At 30.4% G+C, this 24,695-nt stretch overlaps 1 pseudogene; it reads left to right on the top strand.

Annotated features, from left to right (window-relative positions):
• The first annotated feature begins 13,344 nt into the window (after positions 1–13,344).
• LOC129311788 (probable esterase KAI2) lies at positions 13,345–17,721 on the top strand (annotated as a pseudogene).
• Positions 17,722–24,695: the final 6,974 nt, after the last annotated feature.

Raw genomic sequence — 24,695 nt, 5'->3', positions numbered from 1 at the left:
TGATTGGGCTGCATGCCATACTACAAGAAGATCAGTTTTTGGCTACCTTTTGAAGATAAGAGACTCCTTAATCTCCTGGAAGACTAAGAATCAAGGAACTGATCAAAATCCTTAGCAATGGTTGAGTACATAACATTGAGTGTGGTTGTGTCAGAACTAGTGTGGGTACTATGATTAATGAAAGACTTAGATTTGCATAATATTGAACCTGCTAAGGTATTTTGTGATAGTAGGGCATGTAATAGTCCTCATCCCACCTTTTTGAGGATCTTTTGAATTAGAGCCTTAACCACTCGCGCTGCGGGCCCAGCTTTCCTAGGGTAGTATTGTAACACACCAAAATTTTTTTTTTAAAAATAATTTAACTCAACCATAGTTGGGTTACAGCCACCCAACACATTTTTATATCAATAATTTCGATATAAAATATTTTATAATTAGCTTCAACTCACATACTATAACATTTCAGATAAATTTTTACCTCCCACATGCCATTAGGCTAAATCACATTTGTCCATCCTTATACTCCCAACAAGTAAACTAAATCACATTTGTCCATCCTTATACTCCCAACAAGTAAAATAAGCAATTTAGTCAATTTTCAACACAAGCCAGTTATTTGGCCTTATAATCATGCCATTTTAACCAATCCAAAGTAAACCAAATATTAAAATTACAGTCATCCAAATTGTACCAAAAATAGAAATAGTTTGAAAGGCATGATTACATTTATATATTCATATAATTGACAATAAATAAAAAGCCCTAATATTGGCAATATAACACATTATAAATCATAAATTAAATACCCAAAAGAGACAGTGGATCTATACCACTAAGCCTCTGGGACTCCTCCACGTGTCACTCGTGGCTCTTCTCCTGAAAATTGTTAACCACATAATGAGACTCAAAAGTCCCAGTAACCAAAGCCAATTTATGATAGTGTATACAAACAGTTAAGTGTGTGCTTACTAAGTGAGAATTAAAAATAATATAATTCCAACAAATATAAGAAATATTATAATAAACACAAACAACCATCCTTATATCCCTCCATTAACCTCGAGCCGTAGCCCTCACTCGGTACTAAATTACCCGGCCAAAGGTAGATTAGCCCGAGCCTTTACAAACCACCTATTGAGCTCCAATAGGGGCGTACCACGTGGCACATAAATACAACAATAATAGCAAATCTCCCAACACCTCCCACAATAATCAAATAAATTTATAATAATATTGCACAATTATATAATATTACAAAATTTATAATTTTCTCAATAATCACCCAATTAACAAGAAGTAACACTAATCACAAATTAAAAGCATGGTTACCTTGTGGCTTTTTCAATAAATTATTCCTTAAAATTTCTCTCTCACCACAATCTTCACCAGTAATACAATCTACAAATAACATATTATTTATAAATATTAGTTTCAATTTTTGAAACTAATAAAATAATTCTAATAATAGAATTAAAAATATAACATAATTCCTAATCTCAATCTTAATACAAATCTATAGTTAATACTATTAAGTATAATTTTTAACTCCTCTTTTAATTATCAATAAACATTGATAATCTAAAATCAAATTTTAAACTAATTTCTATTATCAAAATTTTCTTTTTATTTTATAAATTCGTACCTAAAATACCCAAAAATTAAAAATTAAGTCTCTAGCTTAGAATCATAATACTATAACCATAATAATTCATTTCTCATCCCAAATAATCATCTAAACCTCAATAAATCAACATATATTTTCAGATCTAGTTTAGAATTTGATCCATAAGCCATAAATTCAAAGATCATTAACAAATTTATACTCTATAACATTTATTATACTACTGACAACCTCAAAAACCATATTTATTCAACATAAATTCATCCCTCTTCCAGATCTTAAATTTTCTACCACTACAAACTCAGAAACAAAAGAAAAAGGATGACTAAGAAAAAATTTTAGAACACTTACTTAGTCTTGAAAAGCTTAAAATCACATCCTAAATATCCTATTAAAAACTCTTACCTTAAAACCCTGCACCGGTGAATTTGGCTCACAGATGCTCTCTCTGCCGAAGCTCACGCATGAAAGAAGGAATGAAGAAATGAAGGAACAGGTGAGTTTTTATAAAAATTCAGTGGGTCCCACATTTTTTTAAATTATTTTCTCTCTCTTCTTCTTTTTTTTATTATTTTATTATTGTTACTGTTGAGGCGGCGGACGAAGCAAATTCATTTTCTTCTTCTTCTTCCTTTCTTTCTTGTTTTTACACTTTTTTTTTTATAATAATAATTTAATAATATTATTTTATTATTATTTTTTTTATTTTTTTTAAATTATTTTTTTTATTTTTTTTTTTTTTTAAAATTATTTATTTTTTTATTTATTTTTTTAATTTTTTTTTAATTTTCTATTAACCCAAATTAACTATTAAAATTTATATTGGGATATTACAAGTACTTGGTTATTTCTCGCCCCACCCTCATGAGTATCAGACTTAGCTTCAACTTCCTTAAGGTGGTAGAGGTTGGAGGTTCGAGTTTGAAAAAGTTTGAAAAGACCCCTGTGAGGGTGGGGTGAGGAATAACCCAAGTACCACATTGGAGAAAGTTGGGCCTGCTACGCGAGTGGTTAAGGCTCTAGTCCAAAAGATCTCGAGAGGGTGGAGTGAGGACTGTTACATAAAAAGAGTTGACTTAATGGTACTAAACTTATCCCTCAACTTCCTTAAGGTAGTAGAAGTTGGAGGTTTGAGTTTGAGGAGGTTCCAAAAGACCATTGTGAGGGTGGGGTGAGGAATAAGTCGGGAGGGTGGGGTGAGGACTGTTACACCAAAAGGTCGGGGATCTTTCAAACTAGGCCAACCCACATCATTGCAGTGGGAGCCAGCTTTTCTCAAAGTGGTACTTGAGTTATTCCTCACTCCACCCTCATGGAGGTCTTTTGAAACCTCCCCAAAATCGAACCTCCAACCTCTATCACCTTAAAGAAGTTGAGGCTAAGTCTGATACCATTAAGCTAAGTTGACTCAATGGTACCAGACTTAACCTCAACTTCCTTAAGGTGGTAGAAGTTAGAGGTTTGAGTTTGGAAAGGTTCTAAAAGACTCCTATGAAGGTGGTGGGAGGAATAACCCAAGTACCACTTTGAAAAAAATTGGGCTCACTGTGCTTGTGGTTAAGGCTCCAGTCCAAAAGACCCTCGGGAGGGTGGAGTGAGGACTGTTACAAGGCAGCCATACATTATAGCAAACAATCCTATATTTCATAAACATACAAAACATATAGAGATTGATTGCTATTTTGTTAGAGAGAAGCTTCAACGAAAATTAATTTCCCTACAGCATGTTCTTTTAGAGGATCAAGAGGCTGATGCGTTGATCAAAGCTTTGGGAAATAAGTTTCATGACAAATTCCTCAATAAGTTGCAAACCATGGATGTATAGAGTTTAAACTTAAGGGGGTATGTGAGGGTTATTTTGTATTTGTCTATTGTATTAAATATGTTCAGTTATGTGGTTTAAGTTAGATTAACCACGTGCCTTTTATTTTACTTTCAATTTTGCATGTATAAATGTTGTATTGAATATTTTGTTGTAATGCAACCAGATTATTAGTTTTGCATTCCTTGTTCATTGGTTGTAGTCTGGAGGCTCACAATCTTCAACGCAAATAATTCAATATATAAAAAATTGATTTAGATTTATATTTATTTTAGGATTTTGCACCCTTTTTAAAAATTACGTGTATGTTTATACTTTATACTCCCTTTATTAAAAAACGTAAGGTATTTTTAATTGAATTTTACTTTCAATAAAATAGTTACCTACTTTTAAACTAACCTTATCTTTTTATATTTACCCCTATTAAATAACTTATAATAAATATATAGCTATTCATTAATAAGGACACTTTTGGAGGGAAAAAAGACAATAATGATACTTTAAAAAATCAAAAATGCCTTATATTTTTTAATATCTAACTTTTTAAAAAATATTTTATATTTTTTAACGAATGAATTATATGACTTCACTCTTTGGTAAGTAAAGAAAATAGACGGACATATATTATCAAACAATCAATTTTTCTATCTGAGTTAGAATTTCAACATTTCAGTGGTCTAGGTAATATTGCAGTCCTGATTACGCAAAACTCAACTCAACAAACAAGACAAGGTGATGGTGATTGCTAATGGCTATTTCAGTAAAAGTTGATGGTGTTACATCTCAATTATTAATTATCCTAGAGGCCCTAATTAGTTCTTTCTAGCGATAATTAGTTCATTTATTAATTAGTTCTTTCCCTCAACTTTGCTATTTGAGAGCTAGCTCCAAATGACTACTTGTAGTGCATTTATTAATCTTGGAATAAATTCCCCAACATATAAAAGTAAGCAATTATATTATTTCTATGATCAACATCATTACTCTGTAATTATGATTATAATTATAAACTAGAATCTAATCACGATTATTTATAATTACTTTCTTAAACTGCAAGTCTAGTCTTTCTCACTCCCCTTTTGTTATTCTCTCAAGCCATAGATGACTACACAGCATCATTGATCTACCTCCTATTAAAATTATAAAAATTACTGAAAAATACTTAATTAATTTGCTCCGCTCATGTTATCATATGGACGCCATTGGCGAACTTTTACGCCAAAAAGGAAGGCCGTTTACGGTGATCCACTCACGCTTGCTGCTGCTAGTGTGACATTCGTTCCTTTATTAATATCTTTCTGAACTTGGAATCTAATGGTCAAAGGGAGAATTACAGTTAAATTTTAAAAGATGAAATTAATAAAAGTTAATTACTAAATAAATTTTTTTAAAAAATAATTATAAACATTAATTCAAATAATTATAAATTTAAAAATTTTAATTATAAAAATAATATTTAAATTTTAAATATAATATTTAAATTTTAAATATAATAATTAATTAAAAATTTAATTAGTTGTGTATAATTTTTTGAACTGATATTTATAATTTATTTTATAAAATTTTTTATTGAGAATTTAACTATTATTAATTCATCTTTTTGAAAACTTTATCATCATTTTCCCATGACAAAAAGCATTGGGCCTAACGGCCTCTTCTTTCAAAGAACCTAGAGGGCATGAGTCTGGCCTTTTATTTTTGTAAATATAAAAATTATCATATCTCTTCATGCACTTTCTGCTCTGGGCAGTCCAAAAGCAACGATTCTAATTAGTTTGGGGAAAATTGATTTGAAGTGATGCAACCCTGAGTTTATCTTCATACTTAGGGGTAATCTCAGCGATGCTTCCTATTGGTCTATGCATATGGACCACAACATGGATTGTTGGATTCCCTAGAGCTTCTAAGATGGCAATGACATCAAAGTACATATTAATGTGAATCACAAGTTGTTCTAGTGGGTAGTGACAATGTCATGTCACCATCTCCTTTCGAGTGTGAGGTTCAAGAGTCTATCCTTACATTAACATTTTATTCTTGTAAATATTGAATTGATTTTTTTAAGAAAAAAGTACAGTGCAATGTATAGATTTTTAATTAATTTTGATGTGCTTTTGTTTTAAAAGAAATTTATCATCTATCCATATGGGTTGTATATCATCTCCGCATGTCATCCGCTGAGTTCAAATTCACTAAACAACAAACTTATAAAAAACCGATAAAATTCTTTTTTAAAGTCATTGCACTAAAAACCTTCAAACTATATTGAGTTCTTCAAATCCTATTGTGCTTATTTCTACACGATAACGCACTTACAAAATGATCAAACTAATCTGGTGGTAGTCTGGCAGAGGTCTAATCTCAATCTAATGAGTCTGACTCTCATTGGTATCTAATTCTAAATGATTTCACTTAAAAAGGAAGGAATCGGTTAGAGGAAACTACCAAAAAAAAAAAAATCAACATGTGGCGAGCTATGAATATCAAATTAATGGTGAAAATATAGAAGAGTATGTTACTCTGATCTCCTGACTTATATTCCTTTTTATAATGTTTAAGGACGATTCTGAACAGAGTTTTGTTGGTTTGTACATTGACCATTTAATTGGATTTCACGTAATGATATATCACACTGCATTCAGAATCAATAATTGGATTTCAGGAGTTATAATAAAGAATCCGAACACTGAAATAATGTGACCATATAGTTTAACCAACTTGAGCCCTCTTTCATGAAAAAGCTAAAACTAAATCTTCAAGATGCCAAAAAGATTCAAGTCATCGCTCATGAGATGCTTGTGAAGTTCTTGAGGGCAAGCCAAGTAACTTGGGAGCTGTTAATATGCTTACCTGTGAACTTCTATTCAACCTCCAGACTCCGGTTATCATATATATGACTAAATACTCGATCAATAATGCTTGAGTAGAGATGACTAGGGGAAAAAATTGTTAAGGGAAATCGTTTAATTTATAACTTATATATGTGAATACTAATAACTATTAAATTCATATTATTATGAGAATTACTGATATTTGAAAAAAATAAAAACATTGCTAAACATTAAGAGGAACATACTAATATGAAAACAAGCATAAATGGTTGGGTGCAAAGAAAACATACATGGGCCTGTCATTAATTACGTCCCCTCAAAAAAAGGAAAGCAGATATATATTATAAGTAATATAATCATTGTCAATTATTAATTGTCCTAACGATGACGTCACCTCTCACTTAAAAAAGGTTTTAAATTCACCTCTCACTTAAAAAGGTTTTAAATTCAAATTCAGTGTTGATATATTTGAATATGTGTGTCTACCTTTTTTATGAAAAAGTGCTACTTATATACATACATATATGTATATGTATATGTATATATGTATATGTATATGTATATATGTGATCTCAGTTCTGGATCCGCGTCACAGGCTTTCTCAATACTTCCTTTAATACCCAGTATCATCCTCTCATTTTAATTATTTATTTGGCTTAATGGTGTAATATTACTACTTATAACATTAAAATAAATATATTATTTATTATCATCACTTAAATACTTTTAAAAATAAGATCTTAATTCTTCTTTCTAGTAATTATTAAATGAATAATATATTTACGGATATTGCAACTTTTAATCCTTTAAGTATCTATGCGTTATCAATTTGGTCTCTCATATTTAATTTTTTTTGGTTCAATCTATTATGTTTTATAAAAATATTGAAGTCATCAAATTAATCTTTAAATAGAAGTTAACATCGTTAAATTTTGTTAACATGGCTAACGAAAATATGATATGGCAACCACAGAAGTTAATAAAAAGAGAAATATAATGTTGACATGGATGAAGGAAAAAAAAGAAAAAATATAATTTTAGGTTTTTACACTTTGCTCGTATTTTACTATAGGTTCTTATATTTTTTTTCAATGTTCTAGATTCCTACATTTGTTTTTCAGTGTTCTAGATCCCTAAATAAACAACATTTAGGGCTTTAGAGGGATCTAGAATATTGAAAAATAAAAGTGTAGAAATTTAAAACATCGAAAAAAAAGTGTAGAAATTTATAACAAGATGCGAGCAAAGTGCAGGGACTTAAAGTTATGTTTTCTAAAAAAGCAAAGAAAAAAAAAGAAAACATATTAAAAACTAAGAAATTAAATTATCCAAACGAAAAGCAACACCCTCTCCCTCCCAGTTAAATTATCCTCCTATATGGATTCATATTCCTTCTTTGAGTTGTCCTTTGAATTCTGGCTATTCTCCATTATTACTTTCAAATTTTGATTGCTCTCTATCTTCTCCCTCTTATCAGGGACAGTCTTCCCCCTCTATCTTAAGTGTCTAAGTGAGTTGCCTCTCAAACTATTTTAAAATGCCCTAATTTAAAAGTAAGGGAATTTTAAAATGTTAGAAATTATAAAATATGAATATAAACAAGATTATTGTGTATTTATTTATCCATGTGTATATTTCATAACAACAACATAACAATTCACATATAAGCTTATTTCAAGAGTTAATTTATATTTTAAAACTCATGGAATTAACATGATAACTGAAGCAAATTTAAATGGCTAAATTAATAAAAAAATAAATATGAGGGATCAAATTGATAAGTGATGCAAATATAAGGAAATAAAAGTTTTATTATTCCATACATTTATTTTAATGCCATGAATAGTAATCTTATATCATTAAATCAAATAAACAATTAATGGGATAAACGTGATTGAATATGGAGGGAAATATTGAGAGAGTATATGGAGAGAATCCAAATTCATATGATCTCTTAGCACATGATAGAAATTAATTAATATTTGATATGTATTGTGTGTGTGTGTGTGTGTTTGGCCAATATATGTAGGGAAAATGACAATCAAGTCCTAAAGGAAGTAATTTATTCAAGATAAATCCCAAGAGATTCAAAAACACTACATAAGTCTTATGGTCCTTGAGTGATCATAACTAACAAGCAAAAATGCTCAATTGCCCTTATAAAAAAAATCTAATCATGCACCACTATTATGATGTTCTTTCAAAAACTCATGGTCCCAAGTCTCGAACCTAAATACATCCGTTCTGAAAACAGTAGTGTGCCCTTGTCCCTTATTTTTGACGTCTCCTCCTCTGTCATTGTAGTGGGTGGATGCAGCCACTTGTTCCACAATCCATTGTGCACTACTTGGTGCTATCAGGGCTTCAATTCTCTAAATTGATAAAATAGAGAAGCTCTTTAGTGATTGTTCCATGAAAGAAATAGAAGCACTTGGCTTAACCCCAATGCCCTGAATCAAGGATCAATACCAAAAAAGAGAGGCTACTCATTTTGGATCTGCAACTTGAAAATATGTGCTTTCTGAGTGTGTAGCATGCATTGTAAAATACAAAAACTATTAAATTTGAGAAAGAGTTGCAAATTATTATGATTGAAGGAGCGAAAGAATTATTAAATTCTTAAAAAAGTTTTTCTAAGAGATGACTTCAATAATTTACAACTGAGATATCAAATTTTGCAGCTTTCCTACAAATAATTTGTAACTCCTTCTCAAAATTTTGATATGTCAGCTGTAAATTACTGGAGTTAGAAATTTTGAGAAGGAGTTGCAAAATATACGAAGAGAAGTTGCAAAATCTGGTATCTTAGTTGTAAATTACTAGAGCCATCTTCTAGAATAATAACTTTAAGAATTTAATAGTTCTTTCACTCAAAATTTTGAGAAGGAGTTGCAAATTATTCATAACAAAGTTGCAAAATTTGATATCTGAGTTGCAAATTACTAGAGCATTGTCCTAAAATAATTTAGTAATTTTACAAGTTCAAGAATTTAATAGTTCTTCCAACCAAAATTTTAAGAAAAAGTTGCAAATTATTGGTAGGAAAGTTGCAAAATTTGATATTTTAGTTGTAAATTACTGGAGTCATGTTCTAGAATAATAACTTTAAGAATTAGTTCTTCCACTCAAAAATTTGAGAATGAGTTCCAAACTATTCGTAACGACATTGCAAAATTTGGTATCTAAGTTGTAAATTACTGGAGCATTGTTCTAAATTAATTTAATAGCTTTGCAAGTTTAAGAATTCAATAGTTCTTCTACCTAAAATTTAGAGAAGGGGTTGCAAATTATTTATAAGACAATTGCAAAATTTGGTATCTCAATTGCAAATTACTAGAATGTTGTCCTAAAATAATAACTTGGTAGCTTTGCAAGTTCAAGAATTCAATAGTTCTTCCACCCAAAATTTTGAGAAGGAGTTACAAATTATTTGTAAGGAAGTTATAAAATTTGGTATATCAGCTGCAAATTAATGTAGCCATCTCCTAGAATAACTTTTGTAAGAATTTAATAGTTCTTCCACTCCTTCAGTGAATAATAATTTGTAACTCTTTCTCAAATTCAATAGTTTTTTTACAATGCATGTTACACACTCAAAAAGCGTATATCTTCAAGTTATAGATCTAAAATGAGTGGCTTCTCTTTTTTAGCATTGATCCTTGATTCAGGGCGTTGAGATTAGGCCAAGTGCTTTATTTCTTTCATATAACAAATAAATCCTTGAAGAGTTCCTCCATTTCATCGATTTAAAGGATTGAAGCCCTGATAGCACCAGGTAACGCACAACAAATGGCGGAACAAGTGGCTACATCCACCTACTACAATGATAGAGGAGGAGACGTCAAAAAGGGACAAGGGTACACTACTATTTTTAGAAGGGATGCATTCAGGTTCGAGACTTAGAGCATGAGTTTTTGAAAGAACATCATAATAGTAGTGCACAATTAGATTTTTTTTATAAGGGCAATTTAGTATTTTTGCTTGTTAGTTTTGATCACTGAAGGACCATGCAACTTATGTGGGGTTTTTGAATCTCTTAAAATTTATCTTGAATAAATTACTTCCTTTGAGATTTGATTGTCATTTTTTCATATATATATTATGTATATAAAAAAGTATAACATCCGATCTTAATTCCCAAGTACTTTATTTTTGTTAAAGATGCTTGATCTTTTTTTTTTTTCCGGCCAACTAAAGATCCTTGACCAATGGCAGGTAATTAGATAGGCTATTTGTATGAATTAAAAAAAATAAATTATAATTCACAAAATGATGACATACCAAAAATATTAAATTTATAGGGTTAAAAATTATCTGAAAGATCATTGAACATTTTAAATTTAATTGTAGGTTAATTTTGTCTTTCAATTTTAAATATTCTCTTTCTCATCACTTCATTGTTTTTTCAGTGTTTTTTTATCGTTAATGGACCCTGCATTGCATTTTTTTAATATTTTTATCATAAAATGTTTGAGCTAAAGGTGTTCATTGTTCCTTCAAGTAGAAGTTTATGAGCGAAAAATACGCTTAACCTCATAAAAAATATAAAAAAATGGTAGGACTTACTAATAACAAACTGGCGTTAGATGTTTTTAAAATCAAAATAATGAAAAAAAACTTTAACATTAAATAATAAAATTAATTTATAATTAAGTTTAGAATATTAAATAGTTAGTTGAATATAGTTGACGGGTAAAAATAATATTAACCTTATTTTATATTAATAATGATGATGAGAAAGACAACACGGCAAAACGACTGAGATGTCGGTGAACTTGAAGGGGCTACAACGCAATGACATATATATGATTAAAAAAAAATTAAGAAAAATACAAGCTGCATTGCTGACCCAGTCATGACGTCGTTCTCTTAATATATATTCTGGCGAAAAACCTATCCAAATGCATCTCTCTTTTGGTCAATGAACAGGATAATTCGATGCTACTGTATTTTTTGTCAGTTGCGTTTCAAACATGATCATATTAAATATGGGCATGTCTTACGTTAAAAATTCAATTCTTGGGATCCCTTGCCCAGTTCCCATTAGCATTCCCACCTCAAATTTTATACCGCATTTGTTTCAGTTCATCTATCTACTCTTTGAATGCAGATTGTTACTTTAATTTTGACCCTGTCAACTCTGGAAGACACATTAATGTCCCAATTTTATTCAGCATAAATTAAGTACACGGCAATTTTTTCCTCGTTCGAAGTTAATCAGTGAGTTAAGAGAGTAGGATTGGATTGCAGGCCACCATTAAAAAAAATCTTAAAATTTAGTGACTTTTTTTTATAAATTTTTAACTTTACTGTCATTAAATATACGTACTTATAATAAGCTTTTCTTTCTTTAATATTTAATTTAATAGGGTAAAAGAAAAAAAATTATGATAGAAATTGAAGAATATACTCCTCAATCCTCATTCCAATTCATGAGATTAATTTAGTCAAATTGATAAAGCTCATTAAGTTATATACTTCACAACTTTATTTTTTTAAAATAAAAATATAAAATTTCAAAAATATACCCTTTATTAATATAATCTTGACTCTTCATTTAATATAAGGAGAGAAGGGTGATGTTACATTAGAAAGTAAATTTAATGAAATGGTGAATCACTTCAAATATTGTCTTATAATTTAAAATGAAGATAATAACATATAAGTATGATAAAAAATATTTTTTTTATATTTTATAAATAATACTCCTCTGTTCAAAAATATAAGATATTTTTAATCAAATCTTACCCCAATAAAGTAGTAAACTACTTTTAAATTAATCCCATCTTTTTATATTTATCACTATTAAATATTTTAAAATAAATATAAATTCATTATTAATAGGGGTATTTTTTTAAAAAAAAAGCAATGATTACACATCAAAAAATTAAAAATATTTTATATTTTTTAACATCTAACTTTTTAAAAATTATTTTATATTTTTTTTTCACATATTATTGTAAATATGTTTAGTTACTTATTGAAAGTCGTTGTCAGATATAAATTCTTTCAAGATATTCTTCAATGATACCAACCCCTCTCCTTCAATGATACCAACCCCCCCGGGGGCGAGGGGGGGCGCCGGGCTTCTCTTTTCTCTCCTTTCTTCTTAAGAGAGGGGACGGATAACATGTATTGACAATTCAATAAACCATAAAAGAAGATATCCAAAGAGAAACGTATACATAAAACATAGGCCTACAAACATGGGCTCGCATAATTCACCGATTTTGACAACACCTCGTCATGTGTCAACGCACCCTCCACATCATGCAAAATTTTTGGGGAAAATGTCAGTGATGTACCCTTGACCAGATGTAATAAAAAAAGAACCCTACATTTCTGAATTTTTACTGAAGGACCCATATGAAATTTTTATCAAATTTATAATAAAAATGATAAAATTGCTCTCATATAAATGAACAACATAAACGACTTATTTATTTTCATACTGTATGTTATTCATTTACTTACAGAATATTGTTCATTTTTTTATTTCACTTGTTTATAATCCTGCTCTCACTAAATTTCATTCTAGGGCCATAAGCAAGTGAAAAAAAATGAACAACATTTCATAAGTAAATGAATAATATATAATATGAGAAAAGATCAAATCGTCTTATTATGAAACCGACACTTGAAATGAAATCTAATAAAACTAAAGTTATAAACAAGTAAAGTAAGAAAACGAACAACATTTTATAAGTAAATGAATAATATATAATATAAGAATAAATAAATTATTTATGTTATTCATTTAAATGAGGATAATTTTATTATTTTTATCACAAATTGGACAGAAATTTCATGAGTCTTTTAGTAAAATTTTAAAAATTCAGAGGTTCTCATTTCTATTATTTCTGGTCAAGAGCCCCTCACTGAAGTTTTCCCAAATTTCTTCTTGCATGCTTGGTTGCTCAAGAATTCGTCCACACATGATTCTATACACCCACCGTCCACCGAATCCTCCGACAAAAATCGAAACAAGTCACTACACATTAGCCACAAACCAAAAGCTCCCAACAAAAAAAATAGGAAAAAAATAAAAAGCAAGGGACCATGTGATGCAAAGCCTATTATAATAATTAAACGAGCATCACAACATCGTCCCAAGCTAGGAATTGAGAGACATCGATGATCGATGGGGATAGTGGTAGAAGCTCACAACGTGAGGGTGATCGGAAAAGGGACTAGGACTGTGGTTCTGGCTCATGGGTTTGGGACGGACCAGTCGGTGTGGAAGCATCTGGTTGAGGATTATCGAGTGGTTCTATATGATAACATGGGAGCTGGCACGACCAACCCTGAATACTACGACTTTGAACGATACTCCTCCGTTCAGGGCTTCGCTTACGATCTTCTCTCTATCTTTGAAGAGCTTCAGCTTCACGACTGTATCTTCGTCGGTCACTCTCTTTCTTCCATGGTCGGCCTCCTCACTTCTATCTCTCACCCTCATCTCTTCTCAAAGCTCATCTTAGTCGCCGCTTCTCCAAGGTACTTCCATGTGTCTCTCCATGATATTATTTTATTGCCTGATGACGAATTTATTGTCCAAAGAAAATTTGACAAGCCGAGTTGATGGGGGGATAATTTACACGCTCAATCAAATTTGATAAGCTGATATCATTAGTTTGAATCAATCAGTTAGTTATTAGATTTCGCGTTAATTAGGTACAAAGAGAAGTGATTATCACAATAGAAAAAATATATATTTTAAAGTTTGAAGATTCAGTGAACTTGAAGAATAGTTGTGAATAACATTCACAAGTTGAGGTATAGCAGGTAATAAATGCGATAAGGCGAGAATCCGATTCAACGCAGGAAGATTATGGGATTGGGACCAGAGAGCAAATGAATAAAGCTAAAGTGAGAGGCACGTGCATGTGGTTGATGATCAATGAGCACCACGGTTGCTCATCAAAATGATTTTAATTTGGATGGTGAAGATTTAATAAACTTTACATTTTATTTATTAAAATAAAAAATTTATTAAATTTTTAATAAATTTTTCTATCATTAATTGAATCTATATTTAATTTGGAGGGTCTAATTTAATTTTAAAATTTTTATAAATTGATTACCATAATGTACTCTATACAATCTAAATTTAAAATCTTTAACTTGTACATATTTTAAAAAATATTTTTAAAAATTATTTTATATTTTTATTAAATTTGAACTGTGTAGAGTACATCTGAATAGTTAATATATAAAAATTTAAAAATTAAATCGAACTCTCCAAATTAAATATAGACCTAGTTGATGATAAAAAAATTTTATAATTTTTTTATTTTAATAAATAAAAAATAAAAATATAAAATAATTTAAATCTAAATGGTTCAAATCACATTACTTTAACTAACACCCAAGATGGACATGTGGTTGATGAATGGCTCGCATCTTGATCATCAAGAGACTGTCAGTTATTAGGTTTCTATAGCTATAAATTAAAACTAACTTCTAAAAATTTTCACCTGCTGGTTGAAATTTTTTGAGTTGAAGTTGAAATTAGATTATTGATAGTTCATAGTTATTTAAATATTCATTCAAGAGTATGAATTATCTAGAGTTTCTCTTTGTGAACGGAGTAGAAGGGGATGGGAGTGTTTCTAACAGGGTTTTACTTTTCGTACTCTTTTGTGTCATCACTCTGTTCTTGTACAAAATAGAGGTAGCTAGTTATTTTTATTCTTTACTTTTTTAAAAGAAATTAAATCATGTTCAATCATAACATATATTATAACAAATATATTAAATGTATGTATTACATGACAGTAAAAATAATTTGAAAACAAGCAGTCAAATACATACACTCCCTCTTTGTAATATTGCAAGATATTTTTAATGATTACACTCTCTAATGAATTAGTTATTATTTTTAAGTTACACACTCCTTTTATATTTATCTCTACTTAATGAATTGTCTTGATTTAAAAAAATTATTAATCACACCTATTAATTAAGGATATTTTTTAGAAATATTATTAAAAAACCCAGAATATCTTATGCTTTTAAGGTATTATCTCATAAAAAACGTCTTATGTTTTTTAATAAAAAAATATATAATTTCACTTTTAAAATAAAATAAAAGGAGAATGATAACTTGATCTCTGAGATATGATAATACCTTTTAACTCTCAAGGGACCTATGTTATTAAAGGTTTTATGAAATGATAAAAATATCCTATAATTTAAAATAAGTGAAGCAAAATGGTAAGATAAAATTATAAATGTCTAAACCACTTTAGTCATTTGTTGAACTAAAATTTTGAATTTCAAAATTGAAGTTATGAATTGAAAAAAAAAAAACTTTGTTGTACTTTTTAAAAAAAAATTAAGAAGTATTTTTATTATTTCATCAAAAACTTTAATAATAATTAAGTCCCTTGAGACTTAGATGGCATTATCACACATTTGAGGGGATCAATTTATCATTTTTCTTAGAAGTATTTATTTGTCATTCTTCCTAAAATAAAATATTCACCATTTTTTATAAGAATATTCACCATTTATTTGCCCTGATTTCTCTTTCTTCTCAGTTTGGTTCTTAATGAAAGCGAAAATTGAAAACGTTACAGGTTTCTGAACGATGGGGGCTATTACGGAGGGTTCCAGCAAGAAGATCTGAACCAACTGTTCGAAGGGATGCGATCGAACTACAAAGCGTGGTGCGCAGGGTTCGCTCCGATGGTGGTCAGCGGCGACCTGGACTCCGTCGCCGTCCAGGAATTCTGCCGAACCCTCTTCAACATGAGGCCCGACATAGCCTTGAGCTTAGCTCAGACCATCTTCCAGTTCCTACATGAGGCACATGCTGGGCTTCGTCACCGTACCTTGCCACATCATTCAGAGCTCCAAGGATCTCGCCATCCCTCTCGTCGTCTCCGAATACCTCCAACGACATATCGGCGCAAAGTCCATCGTCGAAATCACCCCCACCGAAGGTCACTTGCCGCAGTTGAGCTCTCCGGACATTGTTATCCCCGTCTTGCTCCGCCACATTCGTGACGATATCGTTGAAGCAAAATGATTTTAAGATTATTGATCGCTGCTTCTAGGAAGGTGCGTCGACGTTTTGCTTCTCAAAATGCAAAAGAGGAAAACTACATCATCTATAAGCCTCAAACTTGGTTAAAAAACAAAAATACAGTATGTTAAAAACCTTTAAAACACCAATTCTCACTGGACTAAAAGTTAAAACATTATATGGTAACTTTTAATATATGGAATGATTATATTATATCTAGATGTAATTTTCCCCGCTCAACTTTGTTTTTTCAACTGAAGACTCCGTTTTAGGTTTTTGTAACAAATATTTGTATTCATGCTTCTTTTGCAACATACTTGAGTTGTGTGAACGATTCGGTAATACGTAATAAGGTTTTCTACGGAAAAGACAACTTATGTTACACAAAGTTGAAGCTGGAGAATCTTCGATCGATCGATTACTTCTGGAGTTGAATAGAATTAAAATGTAAATGAATGCTTTTAGTTGAGATATAGACCAAAATGATGGCTAAATCAGTGGAGATATTTCACATAGAATTCAAGTTGGGTGGTTTAATTGGAGAAAAGCTAAAGGAGTTATTTGTGACCGAGTAGTGAATGCTGGGCTCTAACGGGACAGCAAGAGCATAAAGTTGGAGTAGCAGAGATGAGAATGTTACGATGGATGTGCGGACATACACGTAAAGATAAAATTCAAAATGAGCACATACGTGAAAAAGTGAGGGTGGCACCTATTGAGGAAAAAATGGTAGAAAATCGGTTGAGATGGTTTGGGCATGTACAAAGAAGACCAAGGGAGGCACCAGTGAGAAGAGTGGAACATATAACTTTGAGTCCGATTAAGAGAGGTAGAGGAAGGCCTAAGAGAACACTCTTGGAAGTTGTTGAACGTGATCTCTTAATTAATAATATTTCTAAAAGCTTAATAAATGATAGAGCACAATGGCGTCTTGCAATCCATGTAGCCGACCCCACCTAATGGGATAAAGGCTTGTTGTTGTTGTTGTTGTATAGATTATAATGGCTTATATGTTACCGGTTTCTTGCTGTTTATTAAGTAATAAATGATTGAAGACATGGAAGTAAACTAGTTCTGATCTCCTTAGTTTAATTCGCGCTTAGATTTTATGAGAAGTGAAGTATAGATTAATTAAGGTTGAATATTAACAGAATAGATCATTCTTGTTTGCGTATCAGATTTTCTTGATAAGCATAGTGCAATTGCGTAACTGGAAAATAATTGTGAGAGCCAGTGCAGTTACAAATATTTATGAGCATAGTTGTGTACTAAATAGTAAAAATACTAAATACACAGATATCATGTGAAAAGAAATCGTGATACAAGAGCGAAAAGCAAATCGGATAAAGTTACTAGAGGATAATTTAGACATTTATTTCAAGTTCTATTAAAAAGATTGATTGAGACCCAATATATAAGATGAAATAGGATTAGAATCTTTGAAAAATTATAAGTGGTTTCAAAATAAAAAATAATATATATAGTAAATGATAAATATTGACTGCATACATATTTTCTTTCTTGCATATAGCCAGCGTGACTTTTTTCTTTCTTTCTTTCTTTCTTTGGTTTTTCTTTTCTTTTCTTTTTCGGGTTATGGCGGTGCAGGTTCAAGCACCATCTTAATATCTTTGACAAGGACGCACGTTGATTTTTTTTTTTAAAAAAAATGAGTAAGATAAATAAAACTAAAAAGCCTAAAAGCCTTCACTCAAAAAAAAAAAAAAAAACCTAAGTCAGGTGCTGTAGCGGGGTGCCGACGTGCCGTACATGGAGATGCCACTGAGAGGGAAACAACTCATTCCAGCTAAATCTAAAAAGACAGTTTACGAAATATTTCAAAGTCATGCCATAACACTCGAGTGTGGATCCTCTAAAATCATGTTTCATGACACACGTTATAATAGTTCAATTCAGAAACAAATTGTTTCACAGTTCTAAATTCGCTAAATTTAAATAATGTGCGTCTGTGGATACGCACACATACTTTTAAAATGAAAAAAATTATAACAATAAAATGATCCTGTTATTTATTCAAAATTAACTAAATGCTCGAAGATGATTAATTAAGAAAAAAGTATAATCAAACATTAGTTTTCCCCATAAATTTTCGTAAGGTAATTGTAAAATTGAGTTGTCTCAAATTATTTTTTTAATTTTAAGTCCTATATTTTTCTAAAATAATTGTTATCTTCGGATATGGTCAATGATTCAAAAAGGACTTCCAAAATATGAGGAAACCTTTTTCCCTGTTAAATACGAGAAGGATTAGATGAATGGAATGTAACCTGGTTTCTAGCTCAATTGTGCATTGACAAGCCACTTTGTATTCAAGGATATGAATGATTAAACTTATGGCTGTTTCATGTAAAATCATAACCTTCCATTTACTGAGAAACTTACTTGCTATTAGGTTATAAGGTTATTGACACTTATTAAAGTTATCAAATTCTTATAAAAAAAAGTTATCAAATATGCATATTATGGAGTTAATGAAACAATTAAGAGAAAACTTAGACAAAGTTTTGTGTTATAGTTATCATTTTCTGTATGATCGATACATGACACTAAATAATTTTAAAATTTTAAAATCACTTAATTAAATTCTAACAATAAATATATTGAATAATTTTCATGACGTCAGCAATGCAAAAATAAAATCGTAACTTTTTATTGCATTGGAAAAATATGAATCTCCGTTTAATTTGGTTATATGATGTGGTTTGAACTTCGAACGCTAGACCGCTATTTATATCAAACCTTACCATCCAATCCAAATGACTTGAATCATACATCATAGACTCCAATATACGGAACATTTTCTCTTAGATAATATTAGTTAAAATGTAAGACAATCGCATTAAATTTTTCTTTTCCACAATTGCCCGTGTTAATTATATCGCAGATAGATATTATAGAAGAAAGAAATTAAAAATAAATAAGATAGATTCATTTTAATTAGAGGTAATTTTAGAAATTAGTGATAATTTTGTATCAATTTAATTATATAAATTAAAGTATTTTTAATTACTTTTTTAATCCTTGTATCTTAATTAAGAGCATCATATATTTTGAATCAGAAAAAATTATTAAATAAACCCAATGCAACACCTTATTTATATGCTATTAAATAAAAACATAACATGTCAAATTCATTTAATCATATGTGTTGTTATCTCTCACTTCTGTCATTTTAAATTATTTTAATTTCTTGCATTTTTTTTCTCATCATTTATGATTATGGTGAGAGAGATAAAATGCAAGAAATTAAAAAGCACTCTATTATAAAAAAATTATTAAAAATAATGACATATAAAATTTTATTTTTATTAAATTAATTTAATTTTATTGAATACGATGCAGATGGTGGTGGTATTTTGGTCCATGCGGGAATTGGATAAAACATGTGTTTCTCACTGTGAACCCCTATTTTATGAATTTATCATTGATAGGCAAAATAAACAGTATCATCGAATACACAATTCATCCAAAAAGCAAATGTATAGTTACTAGAAAGGATGAGAATAGATTAGATTAAAAAAATTAAAGTAAAAAGAACTAAATTATTTTTCTCCTCCATGATGAGTGTGATAAAACTTAACATTATATATTATAAATGTAAGAATTATTATACCCTTCAAAAACTTTATGAATTATGACTTTATGAATGAAATTGTTCTTCTCCCTTATTACTTTTATTTTTTCATTTCATTCTTTTCTAACAACCAAACAAAAACTTTGTATATTTGATTCTCTCAATTGGAGGACTGCTTTGTGGGCTTGGTTTCCATCTGTGACACCTATCCTTTATTGTCATTTGGGTCTCTCATAAACACATGTGTTGTCTTTTCTTCTCTATAGTGTACAGGTGTTAATCTTAATTTTCACTGGTTCTTTGGTTCCAGATCCACTAATAGAAAATAGGCCTTTTAATTTACAGCCACATATCTACACTGATTCAAGCATATACGATGTAGAAATAGGAGATGATGACATTTTTTGTAAATAAATGGGAGTTTGACATGATTTCTATGTAAGGTTGCCCTTACTAAGTTGTAATATCCCTACTCTAATAATCATTAGTCCCAAAACTGAGGTAATCAAGGGTCTAAAACTTAATGGGGATTACTAAGCTTTTACAAATTGCACAAATTGGATAAACCAAGTTTAACAATTGACAAATGGGATCCCAAGATTTTGACATTTAAATTACTCACATAAACTTTTAATAACCTCAAATCAGGGTTTAAAATGTTTGCCAAAATATGAAAATCAAGAAAGAATTAAAGCATCTGCAAAAAGAAAAAAATCCTCAAAACAATAAAACTACAGAAAATAGCACATGTGCCACGGCTAAGCACTCTCACGCTGCGGCATGCATGTTTCTGTATCCTGTGCCACAACGCATTACATGAAATTAATAGTATTTTACTGTCAAATAGATAGCATAGGGAGTGAACTTTCGATACTTTCTAAATCTCCATCCAACGTCCAATTGAAGTAATCTTAATGTTTACAGAAAGTTCTTTTCTAGCTCTAGCTAATGGCACAAGTTTCACAATTAAATTCATTTTCTATCAAAAGTTAGATATCCAAACCCATTTTCACTCATTTTTCATAAAAACTCACAACTAGTGTGCTCAAACTTACACACATGTGTCAAAGGCCTATACTAACCCTTAGACCACACTCAATAGACCAGTTTTACAAAGATGAGATTTTTGTTCTAAGACAAAACTCTATGCATTCCTCAAATTTCTTTGAGGAAGGCTATAATTTAGGAAGCTCATGATAAAGGTCTAGCTGGTCATTTCGATAGAGACAAAATAGTTGATCTAGTCAAGGAGAATTTCTATTGGCCAAGGGTTGAACGAGATGTCAACCAACATATACAGCAATATAGTATATGTCATTTGGCTAAGGTCAAGAGTCAAAATATAGGGTTACACATGCCACTGTTGGTTCCAAAAGCATTGTGGGAAGATGTGAGCATGAATTTTATTCTTAGTTTACCATGGTCTTAGAGGTAGAAAGCTTCTATCATAATAGTTGTAGATCGATTCTCAAAGATGGCTCATTTCATTTCATGCTAGAAGACCAATATTATTGTTCAAGTAGTAGATTTGTACTTTAAACACTACAACATTTTTGTTATTTAGGAACAATTAAAAAGTATTGCTATAGGCTTGAAAAATGTTGCCTAAAGTTATAGGCAACAGTTTTTAAGTGTTTCTAACTTGAGTGTTGCCTATTACTTTTGGCAACATTTTTCTTACCTTTGGCCACAGCGTTTGTAAACCTGTTGCCTAAAATTATGAGAATAGGCAATAGTTTTTAGGAGACCTATTGCAACATTTTTCAAATGTTGCTTATCACAAAAAATAGGCAACATTTAAGAATTATTGCGAAATAGTTAAATAGCCAAAATTTAATATTTCTTTCCTCTCTCTGGATTCGAACCCAGAACCTATTGAAAGAAATAGGTGTCTCAAACTACTCTTCTAACTTAACTTTTTAATATTATAATGCAAAATATAATATATATATATATATATATACTTGTTAAATTAATTTTTAATTTATCCAAATAATGAATTGAAAAATTAAGAGAATAAATAAATAAATTATCTAAAAAAATTATAAAAAAAAATTTTATGTTAGAAAAATACTAAACAATAGTTTTTAAATGTTGCCATAGAGAGAAACTATAGGCAACATTTACATTTTTGTTGCCTATTTGAATAGGGAACATTTTTAAAATGTTACCATAAAAGATCCTTTATAGGCAACAATTTTTGTGTTGCCTATTCAAAAAAATTGTTGCAACACTTGAAAATTGTTGCTTATTTTATTTTAGGAAACAGTTTTCAAACTTTGCCAAAACTATGTTGCTTAAAGTATGAGAACAATAGCAAAATATAAAAAATGTTACTAATGCCCATATTAGGTAACACTTTTAAAATTATTGCAAATAAAATTGTTGCCTAAAGGAAAATTTGTTTTAGTGAAAGAGATTTTTCTTCTCTATGGCTATCCTAAGACTATCACTTCTGATCAAGATGTTAAGTTTCTTAGCCACTTTTGGTAAACGCTATGAAAAAAGATAGAAACTAAGCTCCAATTTAATAGTTTTAGTCATCCCTAGATGGACGGTCAAATTGAAGTTATAAATAGGATTCTTGGCAATTTTCTTCACAATTTTATAGGAAAGAATTTAAAGCGGTGGGACCTCATTCTTGCTCAAGTTGAATTTGCTTACAATAACTCTATCAACCAAGCAATTGGGAAGTGTCAATTTAAAGTTATTTATGGCACTTGTCCCTTTAGTCTATTAGACTTAACACCTTCACTTAATAAGCAACGTCCATATAGTTTTGATGTAAACCAAACGGCTAAGAAAATCAATAAGTTGTTTGAACAAGTTTGTGAATGAATACAGAAGCAAAACTTGAGATATAAGACTCAACATGACAAGCATCAAAAATATCAAACTTTTAATGTGGGAGACTTGATTTAGATGTAATGTCCACCTTGATATTATCAGAACAACGCTCACACATCATTATGATAATTAGGATTAAATAAAATTTTTTAAAGAAGTTACCACAACTCAAAAGTTTAAAGATAATTAGTTTAAAATATTGAAATTCTAAGAAAACCCTTTTTAAAATAATGTTTGAGCTCAAATCATGATTAAAAATCAATTAAGAGCAAATACGAAAGCATGGGCAATAAACCACATCAAAACTAGGTTAAAAACGCCATTCTTATGTAAATTCTGCTCCATCCACTACAGCGGATGGCACAAAGAGACAAGTTCCTCAAAGGCCTAATGCACCGCGGCGTGTACCTACTGTCATGACAGCTCTTCAAACTTTTAAAGCACGTCATTTCACCATCTGACATCCGATTTGAGTAGTTCAAATGTCCACACGAAGTTCTTTGAGCCCTCTAGCTAATGACACCAGTGTCACACCTAAATAACCACCTATTTAAAATATGAACATTCGAATCCAAAATGATTTGTTTTCACTTCAAAACACACATAAGGGTGTCTAACTGACAATACCAATTGCCATTAACCTTAGAGATACTTTGACCATCTTAAATAGATCACTCACAATATAACAATTCATTCATATAACACAATTAAACAATCACACTCAAAATGACCTCCAAACCCCCATTTGATAATAACACAATAGAGCGGATAAAATTCAACACACAAATTATTTGGTCATTTTGGCACTCAAAACACCTGAAATATATATATCATAAGTAAGTATAACTTGGCCAAGCACACACTTAATCCACAACATCAATCTCAGACCAAGATACACATACCTATCGCAAATTCATATAAGTGACATTCAAAATAATATCATGTTCCTAAGTTGGCAGTATATAGTGGCAATATTCATTACAAACCCAAAAGAGAAAAAGGGAAGAGCTATACCACACGCTCTTTATTCTTCAATTGCCCCTTCCTTCCCCTTGCCTCTAACGAAGCCCTCACTTGTAAAATATAACCACAAGGTAAACTAAACATTTTAGTAACAAAATAATTCACTACTAATGATTAACATGTACAACCATAAGAGAGTAAAACTATGAAACTTCCAAAATATACATTTAGCATATCACCACATACAATTTACATCAATGCAAATCTTGTACCACTAGCATGATCATTCTACCATCCGAGCCTCCATATCACCCTGACCAAAACTATAGACTCTTGGACTAAGTGTACATTCATAATGATTTGAGCTCATTTTCAATGGTAGGATCACTCGGCCAAAGGTGTCCTATCCCACTTTCGAACTACGGTTTCCCCTTATCACATATGAATTAGGGTGTCGTTACTCCAATATCACATCATTGATGCTAAGGAGCGTTACTCTCCAACGCTGTATCCCGTATGAATACTTAGGAGAAAATCTCCAACACCATGCCTTATTGGATGTTAAGGATATACATGCCATATGGACTTTCATTACTCCTTCCTATGAGTAAACTCCCACCCTCTAACATGATCATGCACACACTTAATATATATATATATATATATATCACATATACATTACAAATTCCTTAGCTCATTCATATATATATATATAGTTTTTATCATACTTCATAATTTGTAAATAGATTTTTCATGCACAACCACATTTTGCAGTATGCAAGATTACTAAATCTCAAGTTCAAATCAACATATTTCCTCATAAGTAGTTAGGCAATATAATCAATCAGTGTAAATTATTTCGTTACCTTAACTCCTTTGTCACATACAAAAGGGTTATTGTGGTTTAATGTTAGCTCCACACACTCTATACATGCGATAAGGTTCGAGCAATGATCAATCTACACCAATAAATGACAATTGTC

The sequence above is a fragment of the Prosopis cineraria genome, unplaced genomic scaffold, assembly GCF_029017545.1.
Source record: "Prosopis cineraria cultivar Desert tree isolate PC_DT_omini unplaced genomic scaffold, ASM2901754v1 PC5, whole genome shotgun sequence".
NCBI lineage: Eukaryota > Viridiplantae > Streptophyta > Magnoliopsida > Fabales > Fabaceae > Prosopis > Prosopis cineraria.
Note: the sequence above shows the minus strand (reverse complement) of the source record. Positions and strands in the feature narration are given on the sequence as shown.